We start from the raw sequence: 18,502 nt of genomic DNA, 5'->3' as shown, positions 1-18,502 counted from the left end.
ATAATCACTATCATCTGTGAAACGGATTATCCATAGAGACCATTCAACTCAGTATGGCGTCCGTAAAATTTACGAAGGGGTGATTTCAACTAATCCACTTGGAACTATTGGTTTAACAACTTCCTTGTAAGCAACAACTTTCTTTCAAGTTAATCGTGATAGGAATTACTAGCACTGAAATATCTTATCTACTGGAAGATATATTCTCCGTATGCCGGCGCTGGTTGAATGTTTCTACATACAAATTGAAAAGTTCACAATTGTGAAGCTGAAATGATCCCTCTTGTGGTTAATGTTTTAACTGACCCTCATTGTCAATTTCTATATGAATGTCAAGATATGAGGCAGACTCAGCTGTATTTATTGTATCCCTAATCGCAAGTTCGATGGGATAGATGCTTCAACATAGTCACTCATTTTGAATTATTTAGTGAGATAACAGCATCTATATAGCAGACAGTAAAGTTAAAGGATATTGATAACTTTCTTTCTTCAAAAGATGTCCTGTATGAGGTCAGGCTCATATAGGAGAACAAGTCGGCAAGAATAGAGGCACAGTTGAATCGCACTGAAATGCCAATTGTTTGTTTTAAAAAGACGTAATCCTAACGTGATATATATGTTGTTAATCAAAATATGGAGCATCTTGATAACGTCAAATTCAGAGAAATCTTTGTTAGTTTTAGTTTGTTACCCCGATTTTGTTTTTTGTCCATGGATTTATGAGTTTTGAACAGCGGTATACTACTGTTGCCTTTATTTAGTATCAGAGTTATTTTTTGCAAAGTAGGTTGTTTCCCTCCCCAAGACAAATATTTTTATCGACGTTGGACATTATTTTTTTTATGAAACAAAGCAGGACAAACTCTTTAAATTTATATTTCATTTTGGAATAGGAAATACTCCTTTAAAGAGTAGAAAAGTCAAATGTTTTAATATTATTGAATTCACACCACCTCTAGAATACGCAATGTCACAGTAACTTTGAAGCCTGACTTTGATTGCGGATTAATATTAAATTAAAAGGCGCGTATTATTTTCTTTGGAACACTTTAAACCAAATCCTTGGAAATGGAAGGAAAATATCTTTTCGTAATTTTTTACAAATGTAAATTGCTGTACCCATATTTTGACTTATTTATTTATTATGTCTGTTTTGTTTACGCATCTTTGTAAATATAACGGAATTGGATGAGATCGTTGTAAAAGTGAGAGGTTTAGCGCTTTAAAACCAGGTTCAATCTATAATTTTCTACATTTAAAAATGCCTGTACCAAGTCAGGATTAAGATAGTTGTTGTCCATTCATTTGATGCGTTTTGTCATTTGATTTTGCCATGTGATTAGGGACTTTCCGATTGAATTTTCCTCAGAGCTTAGTAAATAAAAAATATTTTACTTTTCATAACTGTTAAAGTCATAATAAACGAGTAACCGGTGAAAAATAATGTTGAACCAATGCATACATGCATCATAAACTTAGTCTTCTGTGCATGATTTTATCTTTTTTTTTCGCGTAAATTTCGTATAATCGTCAATTTTTTTTCAATTGGTCAGTGTTGTGAAAATATGTCCGGTAATTAAAGTTCGTGTTTTAAGCCACAGTTTAACGATTGTCACCTGTTTGTCAACAAATAACCAAAACAAAAAGCATGGATATTGAGCACGTGTTTAATATGTACAATCAGATAATAGTTTATTTTAAGGACATCCATGCGCATTGCGATCACCGGATTTTTACGAGATTGGTCACACTGAGGTCACTTTGCATTCGGAAAAAGGAAGCAATTAAAATAAAGTAAAGTTTTTCTAAATTTGAACAAATTCAAGAATTTTCTTCAGAAAAAAGTATATGTACATAAGTTATATAACGAAAACTATCCATTGAGTTATAAAAACATATGCATTATTTTTTTTTTAATTTGGGGTTTCTTATGACTTTAAACATTTAACCTTCAACACTATATGAACATATATAAATAAATCATATAAATGTGCAGATATAAATAAAGGCAACAGCAGATATAAATCATTCATTAATTATCATAAACGCCCCAACTGTAAATTATCTTTAATATATATTGCACAATAAATGGAGGAAAAAACCCAATCGAGTATAATATAATGTTTACCACCAAATAACCCCCCAAAAAAACCCAACCAATTAACTACCCGTTTTTAAACAATTACAATCATTAACTAGGAATGCGAATTGTGTAACTTTAAAACTAATTATAACAATTTGTTTCTACAATCGCACATTTGCGTGACATTTAAACAAAAGGAAAGTGAACAGTATAGGAAGATTTATTTAGAAAGTGAATAGATGTAAGTTTGCATATATGTACATTTTTTTTTACAATATTCAAACTAAAGCTGTTAATGATAAAATAGAAAACTCATAAATGCGTTGACAGGGTTTGAACAATTGATTCAACAATATTGCGACGTAATATATTAAAGTGAACACATTAAACGGATTTTATGTTTGTTAATATATATACATATTATCTTTCCGTTTTAAAATGAAAAATAAAATTGCATTCGACAATATCTTCCTGGTTTCAATGAACTACATTATAACTAACAACGATATAATTATGTATAGGAGATGAAATTCAATTTAAGAGGGTAAGCCAATCTAAATGATGTATGCACTAAGACAGTATTTTAAGTACATTAAGCATACATTTAGCTTCTTAACTTAAAAATTTTCGTGAATGTGAGAAGACGGACTTGCTCAGAGACTTCATTTTGGAAATAATGCTGTTTTTCCCCATGCATCTGCTAATTTGGTGTTATTGATAACCATACCATTTGTTGTTTTTTTCTTTTATTTATAAGAACTAATAGATACAATTTTGAAAAAAGTTGAAGGTAAGAACTTCAGTTCTATACATATTTTTTTATTTTTTCTTCTGTATGCAGCAAAGATTAACATCTTTAATTATTGATACTGTGACATCCTTCAACCCATTTGACAATGCATGTTTCCTAATGAATTAATACAATGTTATAAGGTAGTTTACCGAAGAAGAAAAAAATACTTTACCGTAAAATGATTAATATACCGAACTTCGAGGAAAATTTAAAACGGAATTTCCGTAATCAAAAGTTCAAACACATCAAACGAATGAATAACAACTGTCATATTCCTGACTTGGTACATGCATTTTCTTATGTAGAAAAGGGTAGATTAAACCTGGTTTTATAGCTAGCTAAACACCTCACTTGTATGACAATCGCAATTGGCATTTACAAACGCATTTGTCATCTGTCAAACATATATGAAAATGAAACAACAGCTAATAAACAACGATAGTTTTGATGTTTTGATCTAATTATGAGACGATACAATTTAATGGATATCAATATGAAAAAGAAAACGGCATGAGAGCATCACATGAACTCTTAAGGAAAGACACAGGATCAGAACATAACTGGAGCGTCTTTTGCTATGCACTGATGCATTGACACAATCAGCAAGAAGACACAACTGGCCAATTTATAGATCTAAAACAAAAAAAATTGTATCTAGTTCCGATTTCGTAGATAAATCAAAAGTTTTGATATTATCGCAAACTTACAACTAATGTGATGGAATATTTTAAATAATTTATTTCGAATACATTTGTTGTTTTCCATAGTTATTGTGACACTTGTTTGTCATATATTATATTTGAGAAAGAGCGGTATCAGATTTCAGTTGTAAGCATGATAACCGATTACACAACCAGATTTCTTTTTCAGGATCTTTATTCTAGAGGAAAAGACTCTCTGAAAAAACATTTATAAATTAGTAAGTTTGATACCAATTTGATTTTATATATAATTTAATCAGTTTTGCACCAATGTACGAAAGCCGAGAAGGATCATTCATAATTCAGAATTCAAAATTCGAAAATCAAGAAAGATAATCTTGGTGACATCCCTCCCCCCCCCCCCCCCCCCCCGTGTATTGCAGTTGCAATCCAAACACAATAAATATTGTCTGAATCTGATCAATTGATCTGATAAAATATACCGTAGATTAATAATATAATTGTGCACAGACAAACATTATAACACTTTCCAAAGGATATGTGCCGACATTATGTCGGACAAGTGAAACATTTCTTGTTATCACTTTAACTCCGGGAGAGAGATATCGAGTGTCACTTCAATCCTTATTCGATTGTTTTATTTTTCTTCTTCTATTCATGACATTAGAATCTTTCATAATATAAAAATAAGAAGATGTGGTATGATTGGCAATGAGACAACTCTCCACAACTTGAAGAGACTAAAATGACTCGGAAATTAAAACTACAGGTCACCGTACGGCCTTCTTCAAAGAGTAAAACGCATATCACATAGTCAGCTATAAAAAGCCCCGAAATGACAAATATAAAACAATTCAGACGAAAAAACAAATTTGATATAAAGCAAAAAACGACAACCACCATATTACAGGCTCCTGACTTATTCTCATTTTTACAACACAAAAAATATGTCGTCCACTTTTCGGTGTAGTGATTAAAAATTATTGTCAGGTGTAAAATTAGAGAATAGGCAGGCTATGAATGGAGATCATATTGTTTTTTTGTTTTTTTTTATCCAAACAGGGAACACATTGAGAGTTTTATGCTGTAAGAAATTAAGCATTTCGTATTGTGTCCGAAAAGACAAAATTTCTTTCATTGTAGGGGATGCTTACATAGTTTTTTCATACTTTATTTGATTGTAATTTAAATTTCAACTGTTTTTTTTTAAACGATTATTTATTAATTTATCTCTGTTATTTCTTTAACCCGAACCGCCTTTGAAACTGGTGAAAATGTTTTGCAATGTTCCTGAATATCAATTTTACTCAGGGTTTTCGGATTTTTTTATTGCTGTCATTGAGAAATCTAGTGTCAAAATATTACCTTCTAAGTAAACATCGAAAACTTGACCTTTCAATGTTGGTTCTGTTAAAGCAAAGACACTATAAGTTAAAAGTTCACAAGAATCTTTCTGGTAGTAACAATAAAAAAGATTTAATTTGCACTAAAAAAAAAAAACATTTCCAAATAAAGTTATCATTTCCCTCCTAAAATAGAAATTAAACGACGAGTACAACAGTCTACAGACATTTTGTGTATAATAAAGATAAAAAGAAGAAACTTTGTGTCAATTTAGGTGAAAATACTCCCAGCACAAGCTTTAATTTATGTTTTTTTACATTTTGGTTCAGTGTTGCTGATGGCATTTGAAGCAGTCCTTTTTTTCATATAATGACATCGGAGTTTTACATAATTTGCTTTGTGGTATGGGCTCATTGTTGAAGTGGTAATAAGCATTGTATGTAACGTTCATAACATTTGGTTGAGGCAAATAAAGTAAGAGCGCGTAAACGACAAAAACTTTTTTTCCATTTATAAATGGGCTTGAACGGTGAAAGTGATGCCAGCCAAATTTAAACTTGATCTCAGTTTGGTGGTAATTAGCATTGTGTATAAGTTTCATAGCATTTTTTTTAGGCAAAATAAAGTTAAATTACGGAAACTTCCAAATTGTAAATTTTCCCATGAATACGAACAGACGTACAGACGGACTAGTAAGCGTTAAAATTAATGCCCCCTCCACTGTAGCTGAGATTATTCCGGCGGCACGTTTGCCTGTGTATACCTCAGTATAGAAATAGGCCATTTGTAAGAATGGAGAAGTTTGAAAAAAAGTTTGTGTGTGGAAAAGGGGGAAGCAAACTTCTGAAAGTGACAAGAAAAAAACCAACCTTTTTTCTATGTAGTGTAATAATCTAAAAATTTTGAATTTTTTAGTTTCAATTGTTGTCTTCAAATGGGAGGGGGCATAGTTGTGTCCCCTTTTTGCCCCTGGCTCCTATACGTACACTGTTATTATGACATATGTGTTGTAATAGCAATGAAACGAGTCATTTCGAATACCGGTATGAAAATGAGACTGTTTATGACGACTTTTAATTAATTGAAGGCACTCATTTATGAAATACAAAATTATTGTTTTTATTGGCACCTTGTAATGTTCAATAGCGTATTTGAATACAATTTCAAAGAATTAAATTTACTACAATACAAACTATTCTTAGCTCTATTTTAGAACATGTAATTTAAGCTTGTTGAAACGAAGTTAGTTTAAAATTTATCAAAGTAAGCTTTAAGAATTCCTTTTTTTAAATTTGTCTTTTAGTTTCAATTTATCATGCATGTCTCTAAACAAAGTATGTAACAGTTTATAATTCTTGGTGTTCTTATATATGAATTTGATATGGTGGATTTATTATGGATATACTCCAGACACCATTTATGAAAGAAAATCTTTAGAGCAGAGCTTTTTTTTAAATTTTGTAGCTCTATATTCGAGCGTCACTCACTGATGAGTCTTTTGTAGACGAAACGCGCGTCTGGCGTATACTAAATTTAGTCCTGGTATCTATGATGAGTTTATTTACAACCATTGGGTCGATGCCACTGCTGGCGGATATTTATTTCCCCGAGGGTATCACAAACCCAGTAGTCAGCACTTTTTGTGCTGGCATGAATTGTCATTGATATTGTTATATTTAAAGATTTACTGTTTACAAATTTTTGAATTTTTTGAAATACTAAGGCTTTTCTACCTCAGGCATAGGTTACCTTAGCTGTATTTGGCAAAACTTTTAGGAACTTTGGTCCTCAATGCTCTTCAACTTCGTACTTTATTTGTCCTTTTTAACTTTTTTGGATTCGAGCGTCACTGATGAGTCTTTTGTAGACGAAACGCGCGTCTGGCTTATATTAAATTTAGTCCTGGTATCTATGATGAGCTTATTTACAACCACTGGGTCGATGCCACTGCTGGCGGAGATTTGTCGAATGTCACTGATGAGTCTTTTGTAGACGAAACGCGCGTCTGACGTATACTAAATTTAGTCCTGGTATCTATGATGAGTTTATTAAGAACATATAATTTAAACTTGTTGAAATGAAGTTAGTTTAAAATTTGTCAAAGTAAGCTTTAAAAATTCCTTCTAATAATTTAGATTTATTATGCATGTCTCCATACTTAGTATGCGACGCGTAACAGTTTATAACTAAGTGTTTTGATATATGAATTTGATACGGTGCATTTGTTATGGATATATTTCAGACTCCATTTATGATATAAAATCTATAGAGCAGAGAATTTTGATTTTTTTTGTGTATCAATTAATATTGTAAATTCAACTATTTTTCACTTCAACCGATAAAGTAAAACTTCTTCAAAACTTATGTTTAATGTATAGTTCGGCGTCCGCAAAAAAGAAGCCAAGGAGAGTGTTTATCTCTTCTTCACAAATACGTATTTCATTGAATCTAAATATTTATCATGTTTATAATTTTTCTAACAATGACGTTTTACCTCCATCAGCCTGGAATGCTTGTCATGGCGGGTCACAATTTCAAATATAAATATAGATGTCATATATTAGTTAATATTTATTTATATCAAAATGGGTACATTGTTTTAGACAAACATAGCACACCTCCACCCAGATTAAAGTTGATAATTCCAAGATTAAAGTCGAAAATTTGAAAAAAATCAAATTAAAATAAAGGATGACCCTAATACGCTCTCGTAATAAATAAAATTACATAAGTAAATGCCAAAAGCATCATCTTTCGTCAATCATAGACCGTAACTCTCAAATAACATAAAGAAAAATCGTCAAAAACTTAACACGAATTTTGTTGATATAACAACATAAAATTATTAGAATTCGCGAATTGATAAACAATACACAAAATCGTGTTCTTAACAAACTTTCTAAAATAGCTTTCAGTAGTATATTAAAGTATAAAGTGCGATTTTTTTTGGCTTTCGTAATCGCGGGAAATCATGATAGATTAATGTAGGATTTTTGAGTTTTGAATTTAGAATTTAGAATTTAGAATTTTGAATGATCTTTCTCGGCTTTCGTACCAATGTAATACATATAATTTCATAATGCCAAATTTAAAACTAAAATCGCGAGTATGTCTTTCGCTAGTACAGTAAATAGTTGTTTTTTTAATATTTGAAAAGGTTTCAACTACTTTTAGACGAATTTATTTTAAGACAAAATATATCCAATGACAATCAATGAACATATGAATTCATTTCACGTATTATTTATTGCCATCTAAAAGATATTTTTTACTTTGCCATATAAGCGGAGGTTTTACTAGTCATACAACTGGGTTTGATCCATCTTTTTTTTCTGAAAATTTTCTGTACTAGTTCAGGAATATGGTACTAGTAGTTGCTATCACAAAGTCCAGCCTATGTAAATTGGCGTTTGTAGCGGTTTTTCTGTTGTTTCGTTCCCCCTCTTATAGTTGATGGGTTCCACTCAGGTTTGGTTTGTGACCTGGATATGTTTTAGTTAAATCGACTCATGACTATTGAACAATGGTATACTACTATTGCCTTTATTAAAACAAAAATGCCAAAAGCAACTATAAATAGATCATATCACAACAACTTTACTGTTTATTTATTTTAATAATTGTACTAGGAGACGGTAAAAGAGAAACGTTTCTTGTAATCGCTATTCAGGTAAAAGTTTACTGCACGTTATCATTACACCTCCTCCATTCTACTTTAATTTTACTTTAGATTTGTCAAAATGTACTTTAAAGAGATTAACCAGGACTGTACTATATAAATTTACTACTTTTTATAACAATTTTCTCCTTATTCAATTACGTAATGTGACATTTTTCCAAAACTAAAGCTAATACTAAAACGTTTCACATGTTTCATGAAGAATTCACAGATGTAAGTTTTTAATAATATATTGAAGTTTATAAGGGATAAAACCAACATAGTAAATTGTCTTTTGAAAATAATATAATAAGTGGGGTAACCCCGGGGTTTGAGATTGACCAAACGATACCGTATAAATTTCATAATAATGTTCAAGATGTAGTTCAAAGTACAGTTCTCATGCAGAAATTAAAAAAAAAAAATTTAATGTTATAACTTCCATTAGGTCAAACTATATCCTAGTGGACTCACTAACTGGAGGGCCACACTAACACAGTAGCCAGTATAGTGAAACTACAGATATTGTTTGATTAAAATGTGTTGCATATAATGAATATCCCAAGTGCATAGATCATTAGATGTGATTCCGGGATTAGTTTAATTTTGAAGGATGAAAAACTTTATTCAAATAGTTTGGGGGTGGGGATGTCAGTTTTGTTTAATTGACATCGATTCCATATATATCCTTATTGGTCAATTAATGTTTCCCATATTAAGTTAAGAAATTTAGAGGGTCAGTGAAAAACTATATGAATATACCACTTTCGAGTTCATCCGTCACCGGAAAAAACTCGTCAATTATACGCGCCTTTATCCCCGTCATTTGTGCGTTTAGGGGCGTCGTCACTTCCATTCCAATGTTGAGCGAGTGGTTGGAAAACTATAATTCTATATTGTACGAATTATTCGGCAAATTGAATTCTCAAAATTGACATCCAGCACTGCTGTCATTAGGCAATTGTCATTAAGTACCTACAGAACAACCATTATTTCTAGTTTATCATACACAGTGACGATCACTAAGACGCTTGATGAACGTAAATAGTGCAGGGATACAGGCGAGCCCCTCGATCTGGTAAATGACGTCATAAAGGCGTGTATAATTGACGAGTTTTCTACACTTTACACAAGTATAGCTCATTTCAAACTAAAGAAAAGAGTTGGTATTGCTTTGTTACATAAAAAAGAATGGCGAACGTAGATACAAGTATCTTGTCTTGGGGAGGAATACATCCTTCTTTGTAAAGAATCCTTCGGTTACTTTTGGAGGACGATCTTTTCAAAAAAAAGTAAAAACACAAAAATACTGAACTCTGTGGAAAATTCAAAAAGGAAAATCAAAAATCAAAAAGCAAAATTAAAAGTCCAAACACATCAAACGAATGGATAACAACTGTCATATTCCTGACTTGGTACAGGCATTTTCTAATGTAGAAAATGGTGGATTGAACCTGGTTTGTCGGCATTCCAATGAACATCAATTGTGCCCCTCTTCCTGCCGACCTGTTCCTTTATATAATGAAGCTGACTTCATACAGGAACTTCTTAGGAAGAAAGATATGAATTTATCAATATCCTTTAACTTTACTTTCCGCTATATAGATGATGTTCTCTCAATGAATAATTCACATCTATACCATTGAACTAGAGATAAGGATACAACAGATACAGTTAAGTCTGCCTCATATAAAAAAGAAGATGTGGTATGATTGCCAATGAGATAACTGTCCACAAGAGACCAAATTGACACAGACATTAACAACTATAGGTCACCGTACGGCCTTCAACAATGATCAAAGCCCATACCGCATAGTCAGCTACACAAGGCCCCGATAAGACAATGTAAAACAATTCAAACGAGAAAACTAACGGCCTTATTTATATAAAAAAAAATGAACGAAAAACAAATATGTAACACATAAACAAACAGCAACCACCGAATTACAGGCTCCTGTCTTGGGACAGGCACATACTTAAATAATGTGGCGGGGTGAAACATGTTAGCGGGATCCCAACCCTCACCCTAACCTGTGATAGTGGTACAACAGAACAACATAAGAACGAACTATAAAAATCAGTTGAAAAAGGCTTAACTCATCAGATGGACAAAAATACAAGTGGACGTGGCCGGGTACTTGTACATCCCGACAACAAAAAGACACTAGGAACAGATCTGAGAGTACTCGCAGTTATCTGACAGCTAGTTCAAGGCCAATAACAACTAATACAAAAATCATGTATCTAAGACTAAACTATCAATCCGTACACAACATCCAACCTCCAATGGATTTAGTGTAGAGATGTCATAAACAGCCGTAGAAAACATTACCTTTTGCAATGCCAAGTTACAGGTATCGACAGATTGTAGATCCATGAATGTGTATATGTATATAACATACTAGTAATATTTAGTTGCCTTTAATTTACTGATTACAAAATCATATCTTGACTTACATCTAGAAATTGACAATGAGAGTCGGTTGTAAACAAAACTTTACTACTTTTCATTTCTATGTAGCAACACTCCAGCAGCGCCGGCATACGGAGTACATATCTCACAATTGATACGTTATACCCGTGCTTGTATGTCCTATCATGATTTCCTTGATAGAGGATTGCTGCTTATTAGGGAGCTAATAAACCTAGATATCTAAATGGTAAAGTTGAAATCATCCCTTCGTATTAAAACTTTACGGACGCCATCACAAGTCGGACGCCATCACAAGTTGGTTGACCGTTAAATCGTTTCACAGATGATTTTGGACATGTTCCGTATGTCGTAACTACAATCTCATTCCCTTTTCATGAATGTGAATACCAAATTAGACTATTTACCGGATTTGTAATACTATATATAGTACTATGAGCAACAATACCGGTGCCACATGTGGAGCCGAATCTGCTAACCCTTCGGAGCACCTGAGATCACCCCCAGTTTTAAGTGGGATTCGTGTTGTTCAGTCTTTGGTTTTCTATGTTATGTGTTGTGTTTTGTGTTCTATTATTTGTCTGTTTGTCATTTTATTTTTTGCTCCTGGCATTGTTAGTTTACTTTCGATCTATGAGTTTGACTTTTCTTCTGGTATTTTTCGTCCTTCTTTTATTAAGCCGTTTTAACCATTTTGATTCGAACGTCACTGATAAGTGTTCTGTCGATAGAACGCGCGTTTGGCGTATATAACTTTAAGCCTCATATTTATAATGAGTTTATTTATGAAATGCTTCTGTTCAATAAGTCATCGACAATATACATCATATACTCCCCATGATGTCTCTATTAATGAACTTCTGTAATTTATACAAAAGCCGTAAGGTATTCATCACAATCTCATGAATTGTATTCACTTCTCCTTATCAAGACTAGCATCGTTAAAGAGTAAAATCACAAAAATACTGAATTTAGAGAAAAATCAATTCGGAAAATCCATGATCACATGGCAAAATCAAATAACAAAACGCATCAAAAACGAATGGACAAGAACTGTCATATTCCTGACTTGGTACAGGCATTTTCAAATGTAGAAAATGGTGGATTAAACCTGGTTCTATAGCGCTAACCCTCTCACTTTAATGACAGTCTCATCAAATTCCGTTATATTTACATTGATGCGTTAAATAAACAACCACAAAACATAAAAAAATATTTCTTCTTTTTTATTGTGGTATTATTTATTGTGGTATTAATTTTAATGGTATGTTATCTTTATAGGGATATTCATGTTTATAGATAAAGGAAGATGTGGTGTGAGTGCCAATGAGACAACTCTCCATCCAAATAATAATTTAAAAAAAAGTAGTAATGTACATTTGATTTTCCCTCTGAAAAAAACCCCCACTATTTTCTCTAATGTACAGTTCATTTGACCACGAGAAGACTGGTGTGCCTATTCATTAAGATGCTGAATATTTAGGAATTATTGGTAATGTTTCTAAAGGACTATCATATAAAGACATGCATATACACCTACGAATTAGGATTTGCAATAAAACTTTCAAGTAGCATTTTAAACTTGGGTCGTTTCAAAGTGAAAATATGAACTGTCGGATGCTTTCTCTATAGTTGAACGAAGGGAATTGAAAGGAATTTCGATAAATTTTTTTGAAAGCTTGGGGTGGAATAAGAACAACTCGGACCAAAGAGAAATCGTACTTAGACACTTTGGAACTCTTTTCTACATAAGAAAATGCCTTTCCCATTTCAGGCATTTAACAGTTAATATCCATTCCTTTTTGTGTGTTTGAGCTTTTATTTTGCCAGTTGATAAGGGACTTTGCTTTTTTTTCATTAACCTCGTAGTTCAGTATTTCTACTTTTTATAGACAGATCGGACCAGTTTAAAACGCTTCTCAGACCATTGGCTCTTCGTAATTTTTACGTTTAATATTATTTTAAATGTTTTGTCTAGATTTGTGTCTTCTCAGTTTCCCCTAATTGCTATCGCAGTTTGACGCATCTCAAAAGGTTCTGTTACTTTAAACTATTTCTGCCTAACGAGATCAATAAAATAAAAAAAGCAAAGCAGAAATGTCTTTCAAGGCATTGAAAATATAAATCAGATATATATTCGTCTTAACATATAGGGTCCCTTGTTGTAATGAATCATCCTAAAATCTTTCACGATGGTTCAAATGCCTTTTACCGTCAGCCGCCAAATTGTTATGTTCGACTATCGTCAGCTTGATTAAATTTTATACTGTTGTTCATCAAATTACCCTTATTTGTCAGAGGTCTCAATTATTTAAACGTTACCGTTATAATTGGGAAAAATACCATGATTCATCAAAATCAGTTATTTTGTATATCGTCATAGAGAAATGAACTCTATGTTTCTTTAAAGAGTTTTTGTTGAGTTTGATATTTTTTTTCGGTCTTTTTCTTCGGCTTCTAAATAAACTCATCATAGATACCAGGACTAAATTTAGTATATACGCCAGACGCGCGTTTCGTCTACAAAAAGACTCATCACTGACGCTCGAATCCAAAAAATTCCTAAAAGTTTTGCCAAATACAGCTAAGGTAATCTATAAATGCTCCTTTGAATAGTTTTTTCGTTAAAAAAAATAAAAGTTACTTAAGTTGCAAACAACAAGTATATATCAAAAATTAAATCAAACATTTCAATGTATAGACTCTAAGATCTTCGTTTAAATATTCTAGAGCCATTGAGGTTATTTTTTTATTAAGTGCACGAATGTCTGTGAACCCAATTTAGATTTAATACAAGCCAAACAATGTTAATAAATGAGGATTTTTTCCTGATATTTCCTTAGAAATTAAGTTGTTATATATTAACACACAGCAACGTAAACTATACACTGTATATTATGGTGGCCGGTTAAGGCCATTTCGCGTTTTCGCGTTTTCGCCCTTCATATTCTATAGAGCGAAAACGCGAAAACGAAAAATCGCAAAGTCGAAAACGCAAAGTCGAAAAGGCGAAAAGGCGAAATATTTTTTCTTTCCGATTTCGCGTTTTCGCGTTTTTGACTTCGCCTTTTCCCATTTTCGCGTTTCTGCGATTTTGCATTTCGCGATGCCGCGTTTTCACGGTATCTCGTTTTCTCGATTTTGCGTTTTTGACTTCGCGTTTTCGCCCCCGCCCCATAGAATACGAAGGGCGAAAACACCAAAACGCCAAAACGCCAAAAATGCGAAATGGCCTTAACCGGCCACCATAGTATGGTATATAAGTTGTATTTGGCAAAACTTTTCGGAATTTTTGTCCTCAGTGTTCTTCAACTTTTTTGGGCCTTTATAAAAAACATTTTGGATTCGAGCGTCACTGATGAGTCTTTTGTAGACGAAACGCACGTCTGGCGTAAATACAAAATTTAATACTGGTATCTATGATGAGTTTATATCTAATAACATTCCTCATGTACGACTGAATTTTACATTCAATACAAAGATGTTAAAATTATTAATATTACACCAGTAAAAAGTAAAATACAAAAAATTCCAGAATCAAAATAGTAAGATATCAAACCCCACCGATCTGAGGAACAAAATTTAAACTTTGATACAAAAATTCATGACTTCGCGTATTCGCGTTTTCGCCCCGCCCCATAGAATATGAAGGGCGAAAACACCAAAACGCCAAAAATGCTAACAAATTAAAATGCATTAACAAACGCATGCTAACCGACGTAATACACCAGAGGTAAACTAGGAAAAAATATCTCAAGATTGGATTTTTATGAAAACTTACATTTTTTAGCAAGGTATCATATATGGTTAGTTATATTTATCATTAATGGTTCGTTATATATGCTTTCAATTTAATGACATGCTTTATTGTAGAAACTCCTCCTCTAATAAAGCTGCGTTTAATTGCAGAATTTCCTTCAATGATAGCATGCTCCCTTGATGGTTATCTTTCAAAAAAGCTGCGCTTTAATTGCATTGCTTCCTCTAATTATTGCATACTTCCTTGATGGCTATCTCTTATAAAGGTGAGTTTGATTGCAGAACTTTCTCGAATGTTTACATGCTCCCTTGTTAGCTATCTTTAATAAAGCTCATTTTCATTGCAGGACTTCCACAATGATTTTATGCTCCCTTGGTGGCTATACATTTCTTCAATCCTGTCCAGTTGGTTGCTGTGGAAGCAGTTGTTGTCCAGAAAACGAATTGTAAGTAAAATAACGAATAATAGATGAGAAAAGAGAAAACATTTAGTTGTTTTTGTCATTCTTCAACTAATAACTACATGTACATACGTATTGTTTTTCTTATCTCCTGCACACAATATACGAAAGCATATATAAAAAAGAGCATTCGGTGCATACATCAAGGTTTGAAACGCTGACAGTATCTGGGTTAATTCTTTCTTTACCAAAAGAGTGTTTTCCAAAATTAATCAAACTATAACTAAAATTTATGATAAAAGGGATGATTTTTCATTTCCTATCGTTAATTATCCGTTTTTAGATGGTGACGTTCCCTTGTCACCATCTTACGGTGTTTATATATCTCAACTTGTACGATTCGCTCGTGTTTGTAACAATGTTTTAGATTTTAACGAGAGAAATTAATGTTTTACTGAAAAATTATTACACCAGGGTTTTCGATATCACAAACTAGTCAAAACTTTTACTAAATTTTATCATCGGTATAAAAACATCATTCGTAAATATACCTCAACATGCAGACTTTTTATACGTTCAGGTATTTCACATCCATTTTTTTATGGAAATATTCTTTATAAAGCACAAAGGTGTCAGTATTCACCTCAGAAACTTACAAAACCTTTAAATAGACTGATTAAGAAGGGATATAATTACGATACTGTTGTCAAGTCATTAGTGATTGCATATTTTGGCGTTAATATTGAGTCACTGATAAGGTCTTTGCGTCGGAACTAAAGACATTTATTCTAAAAACAGTTGTTGGCATGACACGGGTTATGTTCTTCTCATATATGTTATGATGGTATGATACTAAACCCCTAACTGGAAGGATTGTGCCTGATGTTCATATCATGAAATCATAATCTTTCAGTCAGTTTAATTGAAGTCTGGAGTTGGCATGTCAGTTAACTGCTAGTAGTCTGTTGTTATTTATGTATTATTGTCATTTTGTTTATTTTCTTTGGTTGCATCTTCTGACATCAGACTCGCACTTCTCTTGAACTGAATTTTAATGTGCGTATTGTTATGCGTTTATTTTTCTACATTGGTTAGAGGTATAGGGGAGGGTTGAGATCTCACAAACATGTTTAACCCCGCCGCATTTTTGCGCCTGTCCCAAGTCAGGAGCCTCTGGCCTTTGTTAGTCTTGTATTATTTTTTTATTAGTTTCTTGTGTACAATTTGGGCGTTCATTATCACTGAACTAGTATATATTTGTTTAGGGGCCAGCTGAAGGACGCCTCCGGGTGCGGGAATTTCTCGCTACATTGAAGACCCGTTGGTGACCTTCTGCTGTTGTTTTTTTATTTGGTCGGGTTGTTGTCTCTTTGACACATTCCCCATTTCCATTCTCAATTTTATAACATCAATTTAACGCAAATTAAAAATGTGCACCTAATGTTTTTGAAAATTGTAGGTCAAAAAAGGTCAAACAGCCAAACAATGGTACACTAAACACAACATAGAAAATTACAGACTGAGCACATGAAACCCATAAAATCTGAGAGTGATCTTAGGGTAAACAGATACGGTCCCACATATGTTGCTCATGTTAGTACACATCTGGTAATAAGTTTAATTTGGTAGGTCACATTCGGGGGAAGGGGGTTGAGATTTTGGTTCAACATTTGGAGAATATCCACTATAATCTCCAAAATATATATTCCTTACCGGTCAACCTATTCGTGATGGCATACGTAAGTTTACAAAGGAATAATTGCAACTTCATCTCTTTAAACTCTTTGTTTAGAACTTCCTTATAAGCAAAAAAATCATGATAGGAAATACAAGCTCTGGAATATCGTAACAACTGTGAGATATATATACTCCGTATAATTTGAGTCATCCGAAATCTTAAAGTGTTTTTAAACATTAATCAAATTTCTATATAATTTTATACAGATCTAAGGTATGCATCTTATACTGATAACCAACTTTTTTTTCCCTTCTGTCATTTTTTTATTTAGAGCTCTTGCGGTTACATAGTTTATATGTGTAATCTTTTATATAGCTAGCTACGAAAGACGAAGCCTCTATAAAATGTAAATATTGTCATGATAAGTTATATCTGGCTTCATCTCTTTATAGATAAAATCATTATTCAGTTTTAGAATGCATTCATGACATTATTCACGCCTTGTATTGGATCCTGAATTCCAAATATTACTCTATTCAAAACAAGAGGGAAATAAAAAGTAAAATCACAAAAATACTGAACTCCGAAGAAAATTCAAAACGGAAAGTCCCTTATCAAATGACAAAACCAAAAGCTCAAACACATTTAACGAATGGACAACAACTGTCTCCATATTCCTGACTTGTTACAGGCATTTTCTTAGATAAAAAAAAGCCAACACAACATACAAATCTTGTTTTTATCTGGCGTCAGTTCTATCAAACTATATGTCATTTAGTCATTATCTTAACATTCATAGTAAACATATATAAATTCATTTAATTGGTTAAATCCCATTTCCACCAGAGATCAGAGAACGAGAGTGTAAACCTTGTTAATCTTTCTATATGAATTAATTTCAGGTTTGGAGGTGAGTTAACAGGAATTATAACAGGATCGCTGGCGTTCTTGTTGTTTATCATAATTACTCTGATACTTGTTTGGTATAAATCAGATGATATGAACAGAAATAGATGGAAACAAATTTCAATAGTATGACATAAAATAAGACAACCAACGACGAAACAGTTGAACATTTTCTTCCGACTTATTGATGTTCACATCGAGGCAATGTGACAGCTGATGATACTTGATTATTCTCCAAATAGATAAATAGATATAGGATCCAAATGATTAAAGACTTGATTGGAAATATCAGACAAACATTATGTTCGAGGAGATACATATCAATGCTGAAAAGTTATAGAAATTGAGAAGCAATGTTCCCCAAAACATGACATTCTTTTATAAACCTTGATCTAAATGTGTTGTTTGACTATAGATAAAGTTTTCTCATCGAAAGGGGAACCTATCAAGATATTACTTATTTCCTTTATCATATTCATTATTATTGTTTTGTAAACTTTAGAAAATATTTTATATCCTATAGTTCCATTCATCTTTGTTTCTTTGCGCAACAGTGTTATCAGAAATGATGGCGTAATCTGTCAAGGGTGGAGATGAGGGGAATTGATCGTTACCCTTGGCTAAAGAAGATGAATTCCATTAAGAAACGATTAGCAAAAGCATGAAACCATGAAAACAATATCTGCTAAGAAACTTCCCTGCTAAACTTACTTTATAAGGTTTCAGCTCTGAAGTCCCCAGTGAAGACATTAGAATTTTTAGGTACAAACATTGGATGTGCAAC

General features: G+C 32.6%; 1 long non-coding RNA gene across 1 annotated transcript; it reads left to right on the top strand.

The window, feature by feature from the left end:
- Positions 1 to 2,523: 2,523 nt before the first annotated feature.
- Positions 2,524 to 18,428, top strand: LOC134709100 (uncharacterized). The gene is made up of 4 exons (XR_010105898.1): positions 2,524 to 2,630; positions 3,750 to 3,798; positions 15,081 to 15,179; positions 17,715 to 18,428. It is a non-coding gene; the product is annotated as an uncharacterized LOC134709100 (long non-coding RNA).
- Positions 18,429 to 18,502: the final 74 nt, after the last annotated feature.

This window comes from Mytilus trossulus, chromosome 1, assembly GCF_036588685.1.
Source record: "Mytilus trossulus isolate FHL-02 chromosome 1, PNRI_Mtr1.1.1.hap1, whole genome shotgun sequence".
NCBI classification, from domain to species: Eukaryota; Metazoa; Mollusca; class Bivalvia; order Mytilida; family Mytilidae; genus Mytilus; species Mytilus trossulus.
This window is presented reverse-complemented; position numbering and strand designations above follow the sequence as displayed.